The sequence below is a fragment of the Anas acuta genome, chromosome 3 (genome assembly GCF_963932015.1).
Source record: "Anas acuta chromosome 3, bAnaAcu1.1, whole genome shotgun sequence".
In the NCBI taxonomy this organism is placed as follows: domain Eukaryota; kingdom Metazoa; phylum Chordata; class Aves; order Anseriformes; family Anatidae; genus Anas; species Anas acuta.
The window spans coordinates 87,322,308-87,341,621 of NC_088981.1; the positions used below are offsets into that span (position 1 = coordinate 87,322,308).

The following is a 19,314-nucleotide window of genomic DNA, read 5'->3' on the forward strand; positions in this document are numbered from 1 at the left end:
GGGGCCGCCCCTCCCCATTGGCTGCCCCGCGGGGCTCTCTCCTCTCCCTGCCGCCTCATTGGCCGGGGCCGCCCCTTTCCCCTGCGCTCATTGGCGGAGCGGCGCGGAATCCCCTCCGGCTGCACGCTGAGGGGGGGGGGCGGTCACCTGCGGCCGGGGCTGGGGGGGGGAACAAAGAAGATGGCGGGGGGAGGGAGGGGCGGGGAGGGGGAGGAGCAGCGCGGCCCGGCCCGGCTCGGGGAGGGGGGGGGCGGACAAAGCCCGGCCCGGCTCCGCCTCCGCGGCCGGCAGCCGGCCCCCCGCGAGGCGGCGGGGAGCGGGGCGGCTGCGGGGAGCCGCAAGTTTTGCCCGGAGTGGGGAAAAGTTGGGCTCGGAGGCGGTAAGGGGCGGCGAGGGGCGCGCCGAGGGGCTGCAGGTGCGGGCGCGGCGGGGGGCGGCCGCCGGCGGGGCTGAGGGGAGCCGCGGGGCGGCTCGGCGGGGGTGCCGCTTCTCGCTTTTTTTCCCCCTTTTCTCTTCCCCTCCTTCATCCCCCCCGTCATTACCTCCCCTCCTTTCAACCCCTTTTTTCCCCTTTTCTTCTTTTCCCCCTTTTTCCCTTTTTTTATCCCTTTTTCTTTTTTTTTTCTCCTATTTTTTCTCTTTATCTACCCCCTTTCCTCTTTTTCTTTTTTCTCTTCCCCTTTTTCCTCACCCTTTTCACCTTTTCTTTCCCCCTTTATCCCCTTCTCCCCCTTTTCTTATTCTTCCCCTTTTCCCCCCTTCTTTTTCCTCTCTTCCCCCCCCGTTCCTTTTTTCCTTTTCCCCTCTTTTCCTTTTTCCCTCTTCCCCCTTTTTTTCCTTCTCCCTCTTTCCCCCTTTTTTTTTCCTTTTCCCTTTTTCCCCTCCCTTTCCCCTTTTCTCTCCCACTTTCTCCCCCTTCCCTTTTTTCCCCTCTTTTCCTCTCCCCCCACTTTTTTTCCCTCCCCTTTCCCCCCCCCATCCCTTTTTATCATTACCACTTCATTTTTGTCCCCAAAAACCTTACATTTCCCCCCTGAAGCCTCCCAGCAGCGGGCTGCCCCCCCCCCCTCCCCGTGCTGGGCTTCCCCTGCCCCGTGCGGCTGCGGAGCTGCCCCCGACCCCCCCCCGCTGCCGGCTCGAGCCTCGCTGCGACCCCCCCGGCCGCGTTTTACATCCGGGCAGCTCCATCGCGGCTCCCAAAGCCTCTCCTGCTGCTCACACAGCGAGCTGGGAGCCCTCCAGCCTCCCCACGTTCCTCCTGGTGCTGCCCAGGGCAGAGGGGCGAGCGGCACCCCCGGCTAACGCAGCAGCTGAGAGGCAGCCCCAAATAACCCGAATAATAACCCCCATTTCCTCTAAAAAGCATTAATTAGTTGTCATCTCTCTGCCCCAGCCGCACACGGGTTTTGGCGGGCGCCCGGCCGTCGGCAGGATCTCTCTTTAAAACGTGTTGACATTTAATTGACCTTTGCGAGTTCGCCCTGTTAATCATCCCCAGAGCGCCCAGCGCTGGGGGTGACGGATCTGCCGCTCGGCCGTGCCCGGCATATAAATCCCGCGCCATAATTGCGACTTATTGAGCAAGAGTGCCTTTTCTTCTCCCGAAAATGAACAGCAACAACAACAACAAAAAAAGTTTTCCTTCGCCTCTGGCTGGATGCTGCTCGCGGAGTTTTGAATCAAAATGCTTTCCTGTCAGTAGTTGTTGTGAAGGGTGGGGCCTGCACTTAGACAAGAAATTCCATGACCGAAACGCTGTTTTTCTCCTTCCTGAGGCCTCAAATAGGGCAAGGTAACCTTGAAGGTTACTTCGGTGCCTACCGCGAGGCCAAACACAATGGCTCGCGCCTCTTTTCGCCGCCTGCCCCCGCTCAGCTCCAGCTCCTTTGCTGTGGAGGCTGAAGTTTGAAAGGGTCGATTGCTGAGGGTAACAGCCCCCTGCCCAAAATTACACCCCCCCAAAAAAAAACAAACAGGAAAGCCAACCAAAACCAGCAAAACCAAACCACCTTGCCTCTCAGAGTCTAAGGTAGTAAATGGGTTAACACGCGGAGCACCTGCTTTGTGCCTGACGTCCCTAACGTTGTTCTAACCGGGACGTGGACACACCAAAAACTGGAGCGTGATGTGTGGGATCGACCCGAGTCAAGGTTAATTTTGTTGTGTGTGCTTTCTGAAGGGTGGATTCCTCGCAGACCTTAATACCACCAGCGGTGTTTTTCATGTTTTGGGACCCCTTGTGCTGAATTTCTTGTTCTTCATGGAAAGTGAGGAAAAGACTAAAAAATAGTTAAATGTGACGCAGATTCTGCGGTTCCTAACAGGGCACTAGCTCTTTGCTGGTATGATTGAAAACAAGTTGATAGCTCTTGCTCTTCATTATTAACTTTACCATCAAATTTGGGGCCCAACAGCACTCCTCCTGAGGTTCCCAAAGCCATTTCACTGGTGGCTGGAGTCCTCATCTCAGTCCCGATCCCAATCCCAGCCCTGGTGCTGGATGTGTGTGGCGGGGAGCTGCCAGGCCCGGGGGCAGCAGGGGACCTGCTTCTTGCTGTCGAGTGCTGTTTATTGCAGGCCGATAGATGCAGGTGATGAGTTTTGGTGAATCTTTGGAAAGCTGAGTGAAACTAAACAGCCCGGCCGACTGCATGGAGCCGATGGGAGAAGGCGGTGAAGGACCTGAGGTAGCTTCAGGCCTTGAGCACGCGAGTCCTTGGCAGATGGGACAGGGCTTGGGGTCGCCATGAGGATGTGTTTGGCTGGGGCACTGAAACACCAGGAGCTGGTTCGTGGCCGAAGGTAGGCCCTAGAGGGGGAGTCTCACCCCGGTGCTCCTCGTCCTGGTGTTCGTGTTGTGCAGAAAGGCTTCTGGTGCAGCCAGCCCGTTCCCAACCTCCTGGTTTTACTGCTGGGGTGAAGGCCAGAGCTGGGAGCCGCGCTTTGCAGCAGCACGTTTCTGCATTTCGGCAGCTGAGGAGTGGCAGGAGATTCGGGCACGGGTTGGGCGTTTCTGGCAAATGTTGTGAGGGCTTCGGCGCTGCTGCACGCACCCGCTGGCAGCAGGCTGTGTGCTCCGAGGGCAGTGGGCACCTACAGGGTTACACGGCAGCCAAGCAGGCACGTTTGAAGCTTTGCTCCTATCTAAAACTCTATCAGGCACCTAAACCCTTGAGGGTTAAGAGGGAGAGTCTCCTGGAGGTGAGGCTGATGTTCTTTTTATCTGCATTCCTAGATTACTCCGAGGAGGGTAACGTGAAGTCATTCACGGAAGATTATGGCATTGCACGAAAGGAATGTAACGGCGGGCCATAAACGAACAGCAACGGGAAGAGCTCCTGCTCGGCTCCTGCTTGTTCATCCAGTGCCTCGCACGTGACCCCCCCGCGCCAAGGACTTGGAGTGCACGAATGTACCTTTGGTAACAGCAGCACCTGCCATGCCACGCATGTGGCGCGGAGATAATGGGCAAAGATGAGTTCCCCCTCCTCTTGTTTTCAGGTGTGTAGAAAATAAGTTTTTACACTTTTGTCTAATGCTGTTTTTTGCCTCTAACACTTCATATCATGCAAAACAATTCCATTGTGTGGCCTTGATCAGCGTTAGTCCAAGAGATGCCTTTCCCCTGTAGCATTTGAAATGTAAAAGAAGCACGAGTTCGAGCGCCAGTGTAGGCGGGTTTAGTTGCATTTTAACATACTTGCTGGTCAAGGTGAGCCCAAGCCATCCTAATGTGACATGCTTTGCATAATCCGGAGGGGATTAGTTATTAATACATTTGGAGGGAAAAAAAAAAAAGTCTGTTCTTGCCTCAGTGTTTTCCTTCAATGACACGCATGTGAAATTAAAGCTTTTGTGGAAAGTTGATTATAAACTTTCTCAGAGTCTAAGCGACAGACCTTTTCTTGGAGCTGCCAAGATCTGTTCTAATAGCTCTGATTTCTAGCTGACGACAAAGCTATATTTATTCACTGGGGATTTTCTGCGCTAATAAACATCAGAAAAGTTTCTGGTTAAGAAAGCTTTTTGTAGGTGTCCTCCTGACCGCTTTTCCGTGTCTATTTCTATAACTTGTAGGCAATTATTTCTGCTGATAAAAAGCGAGACACAGCTTAACCGCTTGTTTGCATCTGTGGAAGGCTGTGTAGGGCTAACGTTTGGAGTAGCTGTTTGTGATTTGGCCTGGAAGTTTTGGAGAGGGGCAGAGGGAAGGGTTCAAGCTCTCAGTGCCTCAAGCTGGTGGTGGTGTTTCTTTTCTGTGTGCCCTATTCCTGCCCACCCCATTCCTTCCAAGCTGGGGGTCACCTTGCTTTTTCCTCCCTTCCTACTGTGTGTGGCAGTGCTGATTTTGTGTGGGGTTTTTCTGAGCAGGTTGCTCCTCGCACAGGCCCTTAACTCGGACATTTGTGCTGTAAACCCTGTCCACAGCCTTAAGTGGTCAGCCTAATGCCCTCTCATCTCTTGGTGTGGCTGAATTGCTTGTCGTCTTAACTTGGTGGGCATTTTCTTCAATGTGCATGTTAGTCTGGTTTGTCTCCTGCTTCTGGCAAGCTGGGAGGAAAGGACTTCTCACGCTGAGGAGAGCACAGGTTTGAGAGGAGTCTGGAAGTGTGATGGTAACAGAATTTCAGGTTTGTGACCCTGCCAGCGTGACGCCAGCTTATTGTCCAATAGGTTGGAGAATTTAATTACCAGCTGTGGGAACGAGTGTTTCACTGCCTTGAAGGTGATGCTCAGCCTCATTATGTTCCCTCGTGCTTGTACATACCCAGGGGAAGCTGTTGAAAACAAATGAAGTAGGTTTTGAGGAGGTTTGTTGCACCTGATCTGCAAAGGTTTAATGTTTTTGCTGCGCATAAACTCTAATTTTGTTCCTTAAACGTTATTTTTGTTTTCCTTGCATGGTGCTATGAATAATCATTTTCTAAATTACTGTAGCACGTGGTGATGTTGACAAGGTTCCTTTCTGCATAATTTTAGTGTATGTGTTGCTTAATTTACTATCCAGAAGTTCTCTTGCATCTGGTACAGATTTTTGGTAATGTTCAGGTACCTGCAGGAGAGGAGAGCAGTCGGAGCATTGCACAACTTCATAGGTTAAAAAAAAAAATGTGTAAGCTGAAGCCTTGCAGGCTCTTCTGCAGTGTGGGGCTTGTGCAGTTCACTATGTAGCACATGGAGTAAAAATAGCCTGGCGGGCAGAGGATGTATTCATTTTGATGTGCTGGAGATGAAGGGCAAACGTTATGATTGTGCTAATTATGCTGGGAGTCTTTATGTCCTGGCTGTGTGTGCGCTCCGTGCGAGAGCAGTAGCGAGGGGAGGAGAACAGAGGCCTTCCATGGTTTTGCAAAGGAAGGCTCCCTGCTCTCTCGTCCTGTTCATATTCGTTTTTAAAAAATTTGGGGGATGCTGGGGCAGAGTTTTGTGTTTGAAGGTTGTTCTGGTTGACCCGAATGTATATTCACCCCAAAAGAGGGGTTCTCTGATGGGACCCCTTGCTCCTACAGGGTGTACCCTGCAGGACTTGTTACTTCTGCAAGAGTTCCTTGCCTTCTGCAGGACCTCCCTTGCTCAGCCATCTGGCCTTTCCTTTGAATAGGGACAGCGAGGCTGAATAAGCAGCGTTACAGCTGCCCTGTTAAATCTCAGTGAAAGGCCCTTGCTAAACTTGGGAAGCGTTGCAGGCTGTTGGGTAGTGCTTCTCCCAAATGCTCACGTGAAGGAGTTACTGCCGCTGGGGGCTGTTTCCTTGTCTAGTGCATGCTCTTTATTCTCCTGCTGGCCCAGGACGCTGCTTTCTGTATATCTACATAGCATTCCTCTGAAATAGAAAACCATGAGCTTAGTGCTCCTCACTGAAACTGATACAGAGACACAGCCTTAGCATAACTTCAGCTGGCCACCTACTCCGCCGTGGCCCCGTAACCTCGCTCTTCTCTGTCGGCACGTGGATTAATGCTCTGAGCAACCTGGGAGTTGTTCGCTTCTGCCTGGTGGGGTAAAGGGGAAGGTGAGCCTGTTCCACCTTTCCTTCTACCCGTTGGCACCTCAGTGCTTAAGGTCTGTGGGTGTCACAGCAATGCCCTGGTGACACTGAAGTGTAGAGCAGTCAGTAATTGTACGCTGATCCTGGAGCAACGCATAAATGTTGCTGATATCCCCGCTTCATCTTCACTCCTTGCTGGAACCGGTTGATTGACAAAGTGGATTTATGAACGCTCATTTCATGTGGCCACATACAAAACTGGTTCGAGTGCCTTCAAAAGGCCTAAGGGGCGCAAATCGATAAATGCAGTATGTTGATGATACACATTTCAGTTAACAATCCCTACTTACTGCAGTTCTTTACTTTGGTTGTATGTTTGTAACTGAGATTTCAGAGCTGTCAGGTGTGTATCCTTTTCCTTCTACAGACTCATTTGTTTTAGTACCCCGTATTGTATTCTGTGCTTTTCTTTTCTGAATCTTTCTCTCTTTGTTATTCTCCTGATAATCTAGTTCTGTCTTGTGTTCATCCATCTGTCTGCAAAGGGATTCTCTGTGTCCCTTTTCCTCCAGAAATGACCAAGTGAATTAATTCCTTCCCCATGTTAACAACTTAACTAGGAGTCTGGGGATTCTGCTTCTCTGAAGTGATGCTCAGTCTCAGATTTATGGCATGGTTGGTGTTGGCTATATTATCTGTGTATTTCTTGAAATAATAAGTAGAGAAGTTATTATGCCTCTCCCTGGTGAGAAATTTAACTTCTTCTGTATAGTTCCTGAATCCTTACACTACCTAGGCAGTTAACCTTTATCTCCTCTAATTGAGAGACAGCTGCACTCAAGAGTAATGCGTCACTTTAAACACAATCTAGGTTTTAAATGACTACACCTGAAAAGGACATGGTTTTAATAATGGTTGTTAAAAGCTATCTGACTTCTTGCAGACAGTCTCAATAATGAGAACTCTGTGATCTGAACTACTGAACTGGTGGAATTACAATAACTTCTGTTAATGTGCGTAATGCAGATTCCTGGAAATTTGAGGAGCAGCCTTCAGCAGCCAAAGAATGTGGTTCTCCCCGGATCTGTGGGTATCAGGGGAACAGAAGCAGGATCAGTTGGAGTCCAAGAAGTAAGTTCTTGTTCCTTCTCCTGACATACTTCTACCGAGGTGCGTGTTTTTCCGAGACATGTAATGCCCAGTCGTGTTCATGCACCTAGATGAGCTGGATTAAATGCTGAAAATGAGGAGACGCTGAGGAAGTGCATCTGTGAAGATGCACTATGTTTGTTCATACGTCTACCAAACTCCAGTTTTGACATCTCTTTTCCAAACGTTTGGATGTTCTGTGTCTCATTTGGGGCATAATTTCAACTGCTTGTCTGCAACTGCTGCTGCCTCATTGCTGAGTGCAGGGGGAGCCTGCTTCTTTTGGCATTTCACAGGGAGCTCAAATGCAGTTGGAAGGAGTAGATTCATCAGCAACAGTTGGAGATACTCATGCTGTATCATAACAGCTGTGAACTTGAGTTCATATAAGTAATATGTGCTTAATCTTCTTGTGCTGTCAGTGACAGGAAGAGGAGAATGATTTTATTTTTTTTTCCCCATATTTAATGATGATCTTAACTAAGGGTTTTGACAGGCAAATTTGAAAATGTATATTACAAAATATACAAGAAAACAATTGTTTGTATATCAAGATTTTTCATGTTTTATGCAGCTTTCAATTTGCATTTTTGCCTGTTGGTATTTCAGTGTTATTCAGATATGATTAAAAACTAATTTACCTGTCTGAGTTTGAAAATCACTTCATCTGTGTGGAAGGTGATAGAAAATAAAGGTGCTGATTTTGAACTCTGACAGTGCTTGGAAAGTCTTGTTTTGGTTGGCACTTTTTTCTGTTGTGTTTTTTTTTCTTTTTTCTGTGTCTTTCACCATTAATTCGTTTCACCTTGCTTGGTTGGATATTTCATGAGAGTTGAGAGAAATACAGGTGGATTTCTTTTTTTTTTTTTAATTCTTAAACTCCACCAGTTTGTACCTTTCTTCTTCTATGAATTGAAGTGTAAATTCATGAAGACATTGAAAAATGTGCCAGCCTATTGGAAAGTTGCTTTCTGTTATTTAACTTGTATTTGTTGAAAACTTGATCAGGATTAGTATATATCAAAGCCTGTTAATTGATATTTGAGTGTTGGACACTTCTGCAAGAATACGTGTGTGGTCTTAACATGCAAGAAAGGTATAAATTAAAAAATGCTGTTCTAAAGATAGCGGATGGCATTCTCTTGCCTAATGGCCCATACTGTGTGATAAAATGCCTCAGTTTTAGAGTGACCTTGCCTTAGAGTGACCTTGCCTTGGCTTTCATACAGATATAGGCTGTTTGATGTCTTTTAAAAGCCGGGAGGAAGCCATACATGGAGTGACATTGCACATTGTTGCTGACATCGTGTCCTTCATCTAATTAATTCAAAGTAGTAGGATTTTGTAGGCTCTCTACTTCCCTCTCTCCCCCACCCACTTTTAAGTTGCAGATATTAGGCCAATCTCTACAATTAGGCTGATCTCCGTTTTGTGACCAGCTGTAATTAAACTCAAATCTTTCCATCCTGCGATCGGTGACGTGCACCCAGGGACTTTTTTTGGTTTGTTTTTACAATCCGTGTAGATTGTCTTGCAGGGTGATTTCATATTTTTCTCAGCCGACTTGTGATGACTTGATGGAACTTGCCGGGAGAGGAACTCTTTTGTCTCTTAATTTTTTTCCCCCCCTTTTCAGAAGTATCGTTACAGGAAGCGCGCTGTCTTCCCCCCACGCCCTTTGGTAGACCTCCCAGCGGGCTGGAAGGCCCTCCTCATATTGGCAGCCCCGTGAAGCCGGGCACCTCGCTGAGAGTTTCATAGCTTTCCGTGGTGGCTCGGCAAAGTAGAGGGAGAGTCGATCTCGTGGCTCCGGCGTGGTATATGGATGCCAAGTGCTAGGAATTCCTGGAATGTAGAGTTGTGCTGCACTGATAAAGTTTGCTTTGTTTCCTTAGTGACTTGACCCATTGAGAAAACGTGGTTCCCTAGGAAGCTTTAATAGCTCAAAGTTTGGTCCTGAATAAAGGGGAAGGCCCCGACGTAATGCGGCTTGTTTTCACCTGCTGCCTACAAGATTAATTTTCTTAACCTTAGCACAAAAAAAATACAAACCTGAGTTTTGAGAGTGATTTATAGAGATCCTTCACACTTATCACTCTGCGTAAATACGCCACAGGCTTCTGCGTGGCAAACAACTGCGGTCTGCTCATAACCTGCTTGGTTTATGGAGCAGTAATTTCATTGGGGGGCGAGAAAGTTTCAAGGCAAAACACCTCCTAATTAGAGCGATATCATCGCTCCGCTTGCACGCTGCGGTCTCGTATGACTTCAGAAAAATAGTTGGGTGATTAATCTTTAATTTTACCCATCATTAACTTAATAAGGAAACTGGAGACAGAACGAAAAACAAACAGCAGAGCTGTACAACCGGGGCATGGCTGTGCCAAACCCTTTCGGCTTTCGTTCGGGAAGCGATGCCGGTCGGGGAGCACGTGAGGTGTGGCAGCGCCTGCTTACCTCAGATGGTTTGTAGCATTTCTCCAACATGTTTGAACTTTATTGGAGCCCTTGCAGGGCTTGCTGCACGACTTCCTCCCTCTTCCACACAATCCCCTCTGGGTTGTTTTTTTGTTGTTTTTTTTTTTTTTAATTTTCTTTTTCCACGATTTTATGTGGAAGCAAGTGCTGCATAAATTCACTTCTAATATCACACAATTCCCTCGCATCCACTTCGCTGCGGGGCAGAAAGCCATCCCAAGTGGTGAGGTGAAATATTCTTAGGATGAGTCTGGGGCTATTTTGGTGTCGGCCGGTCCCTTCAGTCCTTTAGCTGGTAAGTTAGCTTGCTCGGCTGCATGGTGATGCTGCTCCTGTAACAAGCGTGACAGGACTGCTCTCGTGCCGTGGAGAACAAAACAAACACAACAATGGAAGCAAGTTGCTTTTTTGTCATCTGCCCTTATTGTAATCCTTCCCAGATGTAAAATAGGCAGCGTAATGCTCTGAATGTAGCACTTGAACAGTAAGTATGCCTTGAAAGCGTTTCTCTGGAAGTCGGACTTGTCTTTGTTTTGTTAGTACATACTTAAGAAAACAGCCCCGTGCGCGTCTGCGGGTACCAACACAGCCACAGAAGTCGTAGCAGTCTTAACTAACCTGCTCAGAGGCCTCTGCATGTTCATAATATAAAGTAAACAGCTGAGGAATGTGTATTGCTGTTGACAGTGAGCGACTGTAAACATCCTCGACTGGAAGCTGTGAAGCAGCAGATGGGGCTTTCAGTCGGATGTTTGCAGCTGCCAACTGCCACAGACGTCAAGAAATGTTTGACACCTAAAGCATAGTTGTCTGTTTAAAACTTCTATTCTATTTGGTTTATCACAGACATATGAATTTAGGCCAAACTTTTCTACGTACGGCTTAATCTTTCTGGTGGTGTATCTCTGGCTGAATCTCTAGAAGCTATCCCGTTTCTTGTAGGAGCTGTGAGAAGCTAGGAACTGAATAGAAAGTAAAACGGGGATAACTCAGGCTGTATTTTTACCGACAAGCTGAGTTGTAAGTTTTCGGAAGCGAGTTGCCATGCGGCTTGCTTGGCTGTACGCGTTGCTTGGCTCGTTTTCTAGGCTCTGCTGGAGCTGCGAGGTTACCAGATCAGTGCGTGCACGCAGCATCCCCCTAATAGTTCACTTAGCATTTGAAATCCTAAGCCTTGTAGGAAGCAATCACTTACAGGGCTTTTGGAAACTAGAAATAAGGCCAATTATAGCAACCATGGAAAAAATGATAAAAAATGTTGTTTTTTTTTTTTCCTGGAAGAGGCCAACCCTGCGAAGCGAGGGGGAGGTCAGGGAGGTTTTGTTTGATCGGGCTCTTGTCTGGCATGTGCTGCAGCGTCTCGGTTGTCTGCAGTCCCAGCAATTCTCCCCCTTCTCCCTTTTCCGCTCATTCTCCTCGCCTCTCCCCTCTCACAAAAGAGGAGGAAGCGCCGAAGGCTGGTTCATACATTTCTAGGAGTCAGTCGAGACGATCTGAAGACTCCGCTCCTGCCAATTAGTTTCACGTCTGGGTGGAGCCCAGAACTTAAATGTGACCCCGGGACTTTAGCTGGAGAGGAGAGTTTGTGGGGCTGGGAAGGTGCTAGGCCACCTCCGGCCTAACAGCGACCGCCGCCGTGCCACAAAAAGAGCAGTGAGGTTGTAGCACGTAACTGATGCAGGCTGATACCGAAAGCTCGTGTGTATTCGCTCCTGAGAGAAGATAGGCATCTGGCTGGTATGTATGTTAAATACCTACACCTTTGGTAAAGAGAGTTTTGCTGCTAACTTGTTTCTTCTTGTTCTCAGTATCCTTCTTTTTCAAATATGTGTGCCTGTGCATACAGAAATACAAGGGGGCATTAACACGTCCCTCGAATTTCACAAGATACAGATAACCGAGGAGTCTGAAGTTTCTGATTTTTATTTTTTTAAGGAGCTCTTGTCCTCTCCGGACTCCAATAAAACACTTTGACGTCTCTGCCTAAAGCTCTGTCTGTCTGCAAGGTCGAGAACATTGTGTGTTTGAGGGAACTTCATTCACCCATGCTTTGCAAGCTGCTTTTTGCCATGGATCTGGGTTATATTGCACTTCAGCAGTGCTTGATGGCTCCTGCTAGGGATAGCAGTGGACATAATCTTGCACGGTTTGCCATCCGTGGTAATGTTGAAACTCTCCTGACAAGGGATTACAATCTAAAGGCCAGTTACCAAGGTGGAAACCAGATAATGTGGGCAGGGGACAAATGGGAAGAGTGGAAACCCAGGGAAGGACTTAAGGCCTGATCATAGGGAATAGCTGTGACCAGCTATCTGTGGCCAGGTGGCTCTGAGTTGTTAGCTTCATGAAAATGAAGGAAGACAGAGGAGATGTTGTCTTAGCTAGTTCTTTTTGTAGCTACATGTATAAATATCCTGAAAGAACACAGTTTGGTAGGATGGTACATGAAAGTGAAGTTAGGACAGACACATGAAGTTTTTTTCCTGTAAGTACAGCAGAGGGAACAGGTTACATAGGCAGAGGTTTCCAGAAGCCTTTTCATAAAAATCTAAGAAACCCTGAAAAACTTGTAGTGAGAAGAAGAAGACTCCATATGAACACAACATTTGACTTATAAATATTGCTATCTTAGTAACACACTGAGATCAGGGGCTGAGGCAGGTGTCGGAAATGGGGATTACGTTTGTTGTAATAATAGGGAGAACCCTCTGTGCGTATTGGCACAAAAGTGACTGGGTACTTGACTGAGGAGGAAACAGGACCCAAGGGTAGATTTACAAAGGTTTCAATGAAATTTAAGTGTCAATGACAAGGGAGAAATGGGAATCACTGAGAACGGTCAGGTTATATTTGTGAGTGATAGGGATGGGTGTTTCTGTTGACAAAACAGGACAGCAGATGAGGTATAGTCCAACAAATACCAAGTTTTTAGGTGTGTCCTTTTGCAACCTTTCCTAGCCCTAAAAGTAGCTTTTTTTGACAACCTGTAGAATTTCCTAAGTGACCTTGTAATGAAACTCACAGCAGTTGGATGCACTTGCGAAACACTATCTAGGCAGAGGATTCTTAACATAGTCCCTTCAGCTGGAAAGCTTCCCTATATATTTGGAGAAGAGGATTGAGCAAGAGGAGAGAACTTGCATAGGCAGAGTATTTAATATCAAAAGCATTAAGTACCTCCTGTGAAGATTTGCATATTGATAATATTTGTGCTTTGGCAGGAAATTCCTTCAATACCCATTCTATTACCCTGCTTCCTGAATTACGTGCTGTCTCAAAGTTCAGCGCGTTTCCTCTTTGGAAACCTAACAGTATGTTGGGACCGATTTCTTCAGCCTCTCATCTTGCCGCCTGCACGTGAGGAGTTTTCTTCCAGAAAAACAGCTTCAGACAAGTAGCCCGCTCCTCTGCCAGCCGCTTCTTAAAGCCTGCTAGGATTCAACTCGAGAAAAACGCTGGTGTGGTGGTCGGTCCTTAATTTTCTGTCTGCAGAGGAGGCGGTTTTGTGTTACCCTCAGTGCTGTTCACGATGTCGCACCCTGCGCTGGTTGAGGTCACTATTTATTCACTTGGAAGCCAGGCACTTGCTTTCAGGCCCTGCCTTCCAGATCTGGGTAGGTGCAGTCAAGCCTTCTCCACCCCATTATTCAATTAATGGATGTATTCTTAAAAAAGCTATTTCCTTACCCAAACCTGTGTAAAAGCCAAGAGCGGCTCTTGCCTGAACGCTTCTGGTTTTGACTCTTCAGAAGTCCTGTCTGCCGGTGAGGAAGGAGGGAGAGTGGGAAAGCTGAAAAATGCTCCTTACCCATACATACTGTTTATGGAAATCATCTTGAAAATGACAGGGCAGCTGTTGGAAAAGGCACAATCCATCTGCCTACATATGCACTTGTTATGAAGGGAATACAGTTGCTGATGTGAATGGAAGGCTTTCAGGGCTGAGCTGCTGTTCCTACTCAAGCCACATTTGAAACCTTAAATTGTTCAGATATGCGCCTGGACTCTTTGCCTGAAAAAATGACAGCATTTAATAACCCCACTTCTTAGGGAGTTTTCTTCGTTACTGATATGGGAAATAGGCATTATACGTTTGTTCTCAACGTGCTTTTTTTGTTGTTTAAAAATCCGGTGAGACAAGATGAACAAATCATGTCACTCTGCAAGAAATCTGCATTGGAAGGGAGGAGCCTCTTAAGATGAATAGGGCATATAACTTTTTTTTTCCCCTTAAGCAGTAATTTACAGACCAAGATGCATGAAATCATTCCTTTTTTTTTTTTTTTGTACTGATACGCAATAACAGAATGGTCTGCATAAAGTTTTTTTTTTTTTTTTTTCCCAAAAACCTTCAAGCAGTTATTATGAAACAAATAAATGAACAAAGGATATGAGCAGGAGGCCACGTGCCGCGCGGTGGCGTAGCATTTTTCCAGATGATGGCTCGAGGCATCCTTTTAGCTGTGGATGTAAATGTACCTTATTTTATTTCACAATACTTCTCTTGATTTAATATGGATAACCAGATTTTGCTCCATTTCAACCTTCCTGTCCCTGGCACTTGTTTTTTCTTGTGAGTAGACTGGAGACTTTTTCAGTAACTTTGTCTTGTGTTACTCCTGAAGATTTTCATATCCGCACACTCCCTCCCCACTCCCCCCCCGCTTTGTGTGCCCTTTGCATTATCAGAGGAGGCATGTATTAAATCAGAGCTAAGCAAATGAGCTCCAGAGCTTCTGCCTAGCAAGGCAAGAGTATTGAAGGGAAGAAGTTTTGAAGTGCTCAGAGTTTTTTGCCACCTCTTCTGGGCATCCAGGTGTACTTCACTCAATAGCTGGTCTGTCAGTGCCTGCCTGTGCTCTTCATTGCACTCCTGGTTTTATTCTTGCCTTCTATAAGGGCTTGCTCTCAGATCTTTTGAGATCTTTTGTTGATCTTTTCTTACGTTGCTTTGACCACTTCACTCATCTCTTTGTCTTCCTTAGCAGATTCACCTTTATTCATTAAATACAACTTAAACTGCTTTTTTTTGTCTTCAAGGCTGTCACAGCCTATATATGTATTAACTCCCACATACAATTGTCCTGTAATGCTGTTTTCCATTACTGGCTTGAAAATTTTCTACGAATTTTCAAACTTTTCTGCTCAATTTCACAATAAAAGGTTAATCAGTCAACACCTTTCTAGCTACTTCTTTGTAGTAAAAGCCTTGGGAATAGTCCGTGCACTCGTCTACAAGCTACAGGCTTAGATATCTTCTTACAATAATTTTTATATTACTTTTTTTTTTTTCTTGCCCTAATCACTCTCAAAGTACACAGAAGGCAGGATTAGTGTTTTCTTATTGCATCGTTGATTTTGCTGAGTCCATAGCTGTGTTTCTGACATGTGCTGCGGGGAAGCTGCCTTATCCTGTGCAGAATGATGAATACACTTCTTTACCCTCAATAAACATTTTTGCCATTCAGTATAGGAACACGCTTATCATTTATGTTCCTTTATGTATTTTTATACATATATATATATATATATATGAATGATCAAAGCTAATTTGTATTAAGGAATTCTGTAATACAAGGCTGGTATACTCTGCCTTCTTTTATTTATTTATGCCTATGTCCATGTGTGCAGGCATGCACACACCAGCAATGCCAGAGATAACATGATATGACTTGAGAAAGAGGGGAAGACGGATGCAAAGGGGGCTGTGCAGGCAGCTCGGTTCTCTTTCCATCAGTTGCTTAGATGGAAAGCAGAGCTCTGTGCTAAGCAGAGTAATCAGCCCTGTGTTCTAGAGTTTCTTAATGCAATTAGTTCCAAGCACTCTAGCTGTTCTTCTGCATGACGTTATCCCATGGAATATACGCTCATCTGAAGCTCTTGAAAATTATTCATTTAAAAAAAAATGAAAAAGCAGAATATCTAGTCTGTTTACACTAAGAACAAATGCTACTGTTCTTTTAGAGCAAGGCTCTTATTAGCATGCCATCAATTTAATATAGAGAGGCTGGAATAAACCATGAAGTCCCTCAGTGTGGATTGTGGCAAGCTATGTACTCTTAAAGCCTTTCTGCGTCTCTGGTGCAACTCTGCGATTCATAGCGGTGATTAATGCTATAGCTATAAGTGCTCATCATCAACATCCTGAAATGTTTTCAAAACATATGGAGTAGTTTTTAAAAGCTTAAACTAAACAGCAGTGAAATAGCTGCAAGCCTACATAAGGCATATTTGTAACAGTGCTTACTATCTCCTTGAAATTATAGGTTATGGGAGGGGGTTTAGTCTTTTTTTTTTTTCTTTTTTTCTTACAAATAGTGATGTCCCTCGAGACACTGCAGCCAGTAATTACTACTTGTGGGTAATGCAAGGGAAGGAAGATGGATCATGAAGGTACAGCCAGCCCTGTTTGGGGAAGGATAATGCAGGTAGCATAAATGCCAGCTCCTGCATGAGCTCACAAATCCAGCTCTGGTCCTGGACTTACAGCACAAGAGCCTCATGCTCCCCCAGCTTGGAGCAGCAGGAAGAAAAATACAAGGTAACTCCACTTGCTCTGCAAGGCTGGCACAGAGTGCTGCCTGATAAACCACGTTAAACCTTCTCTAGCTCTTCTTAGAGCTGCTTCACACATGCAGCAGCAGCATCCCAAATATTTCCCAGGAACAGGCCAGACTCACATGCAATGGCTGTGTATGTTCTGCAGGCCTTGCTATGTCAGGCCCAGCACTGTGACACTGCAGATCTGTGGCTTTTTGAGCAAAGGTGACCCTCAGAATGGTATCGCAGCCATCTGGCAGGTCACGTAAGTACAGGTATCTGAGGATTGGCAAAGGACATCAAAAATGGTAGCTTTCTTATTTTCTGAGCACTTAAGCTCCTATACAAACAGGAATGAAACACTCTGAATATAAACATGCTGTTGACTTAACGTGAAAAACGCTGGAAATGCAGTTTCTCTGTCCCACGGTGTGTTTGTGTTGTTATCCTAACCTTTGAATGTGCTGCGAGAGTCTGATTGTTTATGAAAGCTGCTAGGAAATAGTTGTGAAAAGGGCTCGTGCTGCTGAGCTTCCTACAGCTGTGCTGAAGTTGAACACGGCTGAGCTGCACCACTTGAGGCTTGCCTTAACCGAGAAGGAGATGCCCTTTTATGTGGCAATTTATGATTAATTCTAGATATATATTTAGGAAGGGGTTGAATTGTCCCCACTTGCCATGCTTATTCTTCTCCTTTATCTTTAAAATCGGTCTAGGATAACTAGCTCGGATGTGGGTACCTTGGCTTAGAAGTCCGTATGGGGTTAGATGAATACAATCTTTTCCTCTTGAAGGAGGATATTCAAAAGGTAAAAAACTTTTGAACCACACGAGGTGAGAGATGAAATGTGAACAGGAAAAAGCGGAGCGCTTTGGAACAGCTTATGAAAATCTTACTAGCTGCTGAAGAATCCACAATCAAGGGAGATATCAAAGATAAAATGGCTCAGAAGAGAGGCAGGAACTGCTATTAAAAATACTCTTTCCCTTCCTCCTGCCACCAGAAATCCCTAAATAGATAACTGTCAGATGTTATTCCATGAATATAAATGAGCAGATAATGAAGCAACGTATAAAATTAGTGAAGTGGGGGAAAAAAAAAAGGCATGGGTGGAGGCAGGACGGACGGACACTTAGAGAAAGTAAGATTTTCTTAGGGGAAAAAAAGGAGCTTTAATGCTGGTGCTCCCTGACCAGGTAGAATCATAAAGACACAGATACTCAATACATTTGTCAGGTGTATGCTTAAAATGCTAGATTTTAGTCAGATTGATGTTGGTGTCATTCTTTCCACTTCAGCAAGCTAGGAGGATGTGTAACAGCCATTAAAATACGACGTAAATTAGAAGATGCAAATAATGTGTACCAAGGAGTTAAAGAAGAGTAACATGAGAAACTCTGTGGAGCGCTAATGTAAAATTAAGAGCACTCCAGATTACAGATTGAACCTAGTTTGTGCCAGTACTGGGCAAGCAGTGTGTGACTGTTTTATAGGCTGTCAGCTTGATGTGTATTTTGGGAAGAAGTACTGAAGCAGGACTGGGACCAAGTCATGTAAGTATAGTAAATCAGTGTGAAATGCTGGAAAATGGGACTCATCTCCTGTGTTGTCCTTTTATTTCTTTATAAGGCAGGCAGATTAGTAGTCTCATGTAAATACTGGCCTTTATGATGGATTTCAAGATTGCGATTTGTCAACCCAAAAATCCTGAGGGAAAAAATTGAAATAGTAAAAAGTGTAGAAACCCAGCGTCAGTGGGATTAAACATTACTCAACAGATTTAAAGCTCTGACTGCCAGTGGAGAATCATCATTGTGTAGTATGTTTCCCCAAGGTGCAGAGAGCTAAACACTGGGGTACTTTTTGTTTTTTGTTTGTTTTGTTTTGCGTTTTTTTTTTAACCATCTCTTGTGTTATTTTTTTTGGTGGTTTTGGTAGGGTGATTTTTTTTTTCTTGCAGGGTGGGGTAGGGAAAGATGAGTTACTCTTTAGAAGATAGAGAAGACCAGAAGCATTCTTGTTAGACTGCAGGTGAACTAACTATTGGAAAGGTACAGTGAAGATGGGAAGATGTCATATAGCAGCCTGTGTACGCCTCTTAGGAGGCACGCTGGTAGCACTCATCTTGAATGCAACCAAAATACACGAGCATCTAGAAATCAGAAATTTAGGTTACGATTATACTTTATTTTTCTGTTTGTTTGTGAAAAATGCCGTGTAGGTGCCTCCTGGATAATTGGTTCAAGAGCTGTTGTAGGCCTTTTTTAAAGGCAGGAGAGAGAATTACGTGAAATGCTCCCCTTCAAGGGTGACTGCATTATAACAGCGAGGATTTAGAAGGAAAGAACAACATTGTAAGCCTGGGTGTTATTTAGTACTTTTTTTCCAACTGTACATGCTTTGAGGATAGCTGGGCCGTGACTGTGCCCTAGTGTGTAGCTTCTGTGTTGGAAAAGGGAAAGCAAAACTGCTGGTCGATTGCAAGGTGCTGTCATGTTAGGAGGTAGAGGAGCAATGGGAGGCCTGAAAAAGGAATGTCTTGCTCAGCAAGAAATTAAAAATGAGGGGAGGCGAGCTGAAATTAAGGAGCAGACAAGCATGGGTGAAACGGGGCTATAAAATTGAAAATGGGCACTGTGAATCACGCTTTTGAAACGCTTTGATATTTTTTGCTCAGGGTTTTGAGCTGAGCAGTTGAGCATTACCCTGCCAGGCGAAATATGTCGTCGCTGTACCTCTGAAGCAGCTGATCAAAAGCATTCTTGCATGCCTGAGTGACAGGGTGGAAATAGAGCATTGACCAGCACTGTGGGGAGCGAGGGTGGGGACAGTGTTTTCAAGAGATTGGCCTTTAACTAAAGGTGTCCTGAAGGAGTGAAACTTCATCTTTTTGAAAGGATGAACGTTTAATGTTGTCCAAAAATCAGGCCTTTAGGATACGTGTCCGTGCGGCCAGCAAAGGATGCTGGCCTGCAAAATGCAGTTGTGCTCTTTGATTCCTAAAGAGGATCTTCAAGGTCATTGCATGCCTTCTGCTGGATAGTATTTTTTTTTTTTAAAGGAGTAAAACTTGGCTATATAAAAATAGCACATCAGAAGTGTTGTTTGAGAGTTCATGGAGTTGTCTGGTCTCAAAGCTGAAGTAGCTGAGCTATAG

General features: G+C 45.5%; 1 long non-coding RNA gene across 2 annotated transcripts in view; it reads left to right on the forward strand.

Moving 5' to 3' along the window:
• Positions 1 to 226: 226 nt before the first annotated feature.
• The window catches only part of LOC137854603 (uncharacterized), a 44,172-nt gene continuing 25,084 nt past the window's right edge, over positions 227 to 19,314 (forward strand). The window contains exons 1-3 of one of the 2 annotated variants that reach the window (XR_011095292.1): positions 227 to 379; positions 3,236 to 3,501; positions 7,016 to 7,120. This is a non-coding gene — a long non-coding RNA (uncharacterized lncRNA). The remainder of the gene's footprint in view (positions 380 to 3,235; positions 3,502 to 7,015; positions 7,121 to 19,314) is intronic. The other variant, XR_011095291.1, reaches the window with a different exon arrangement.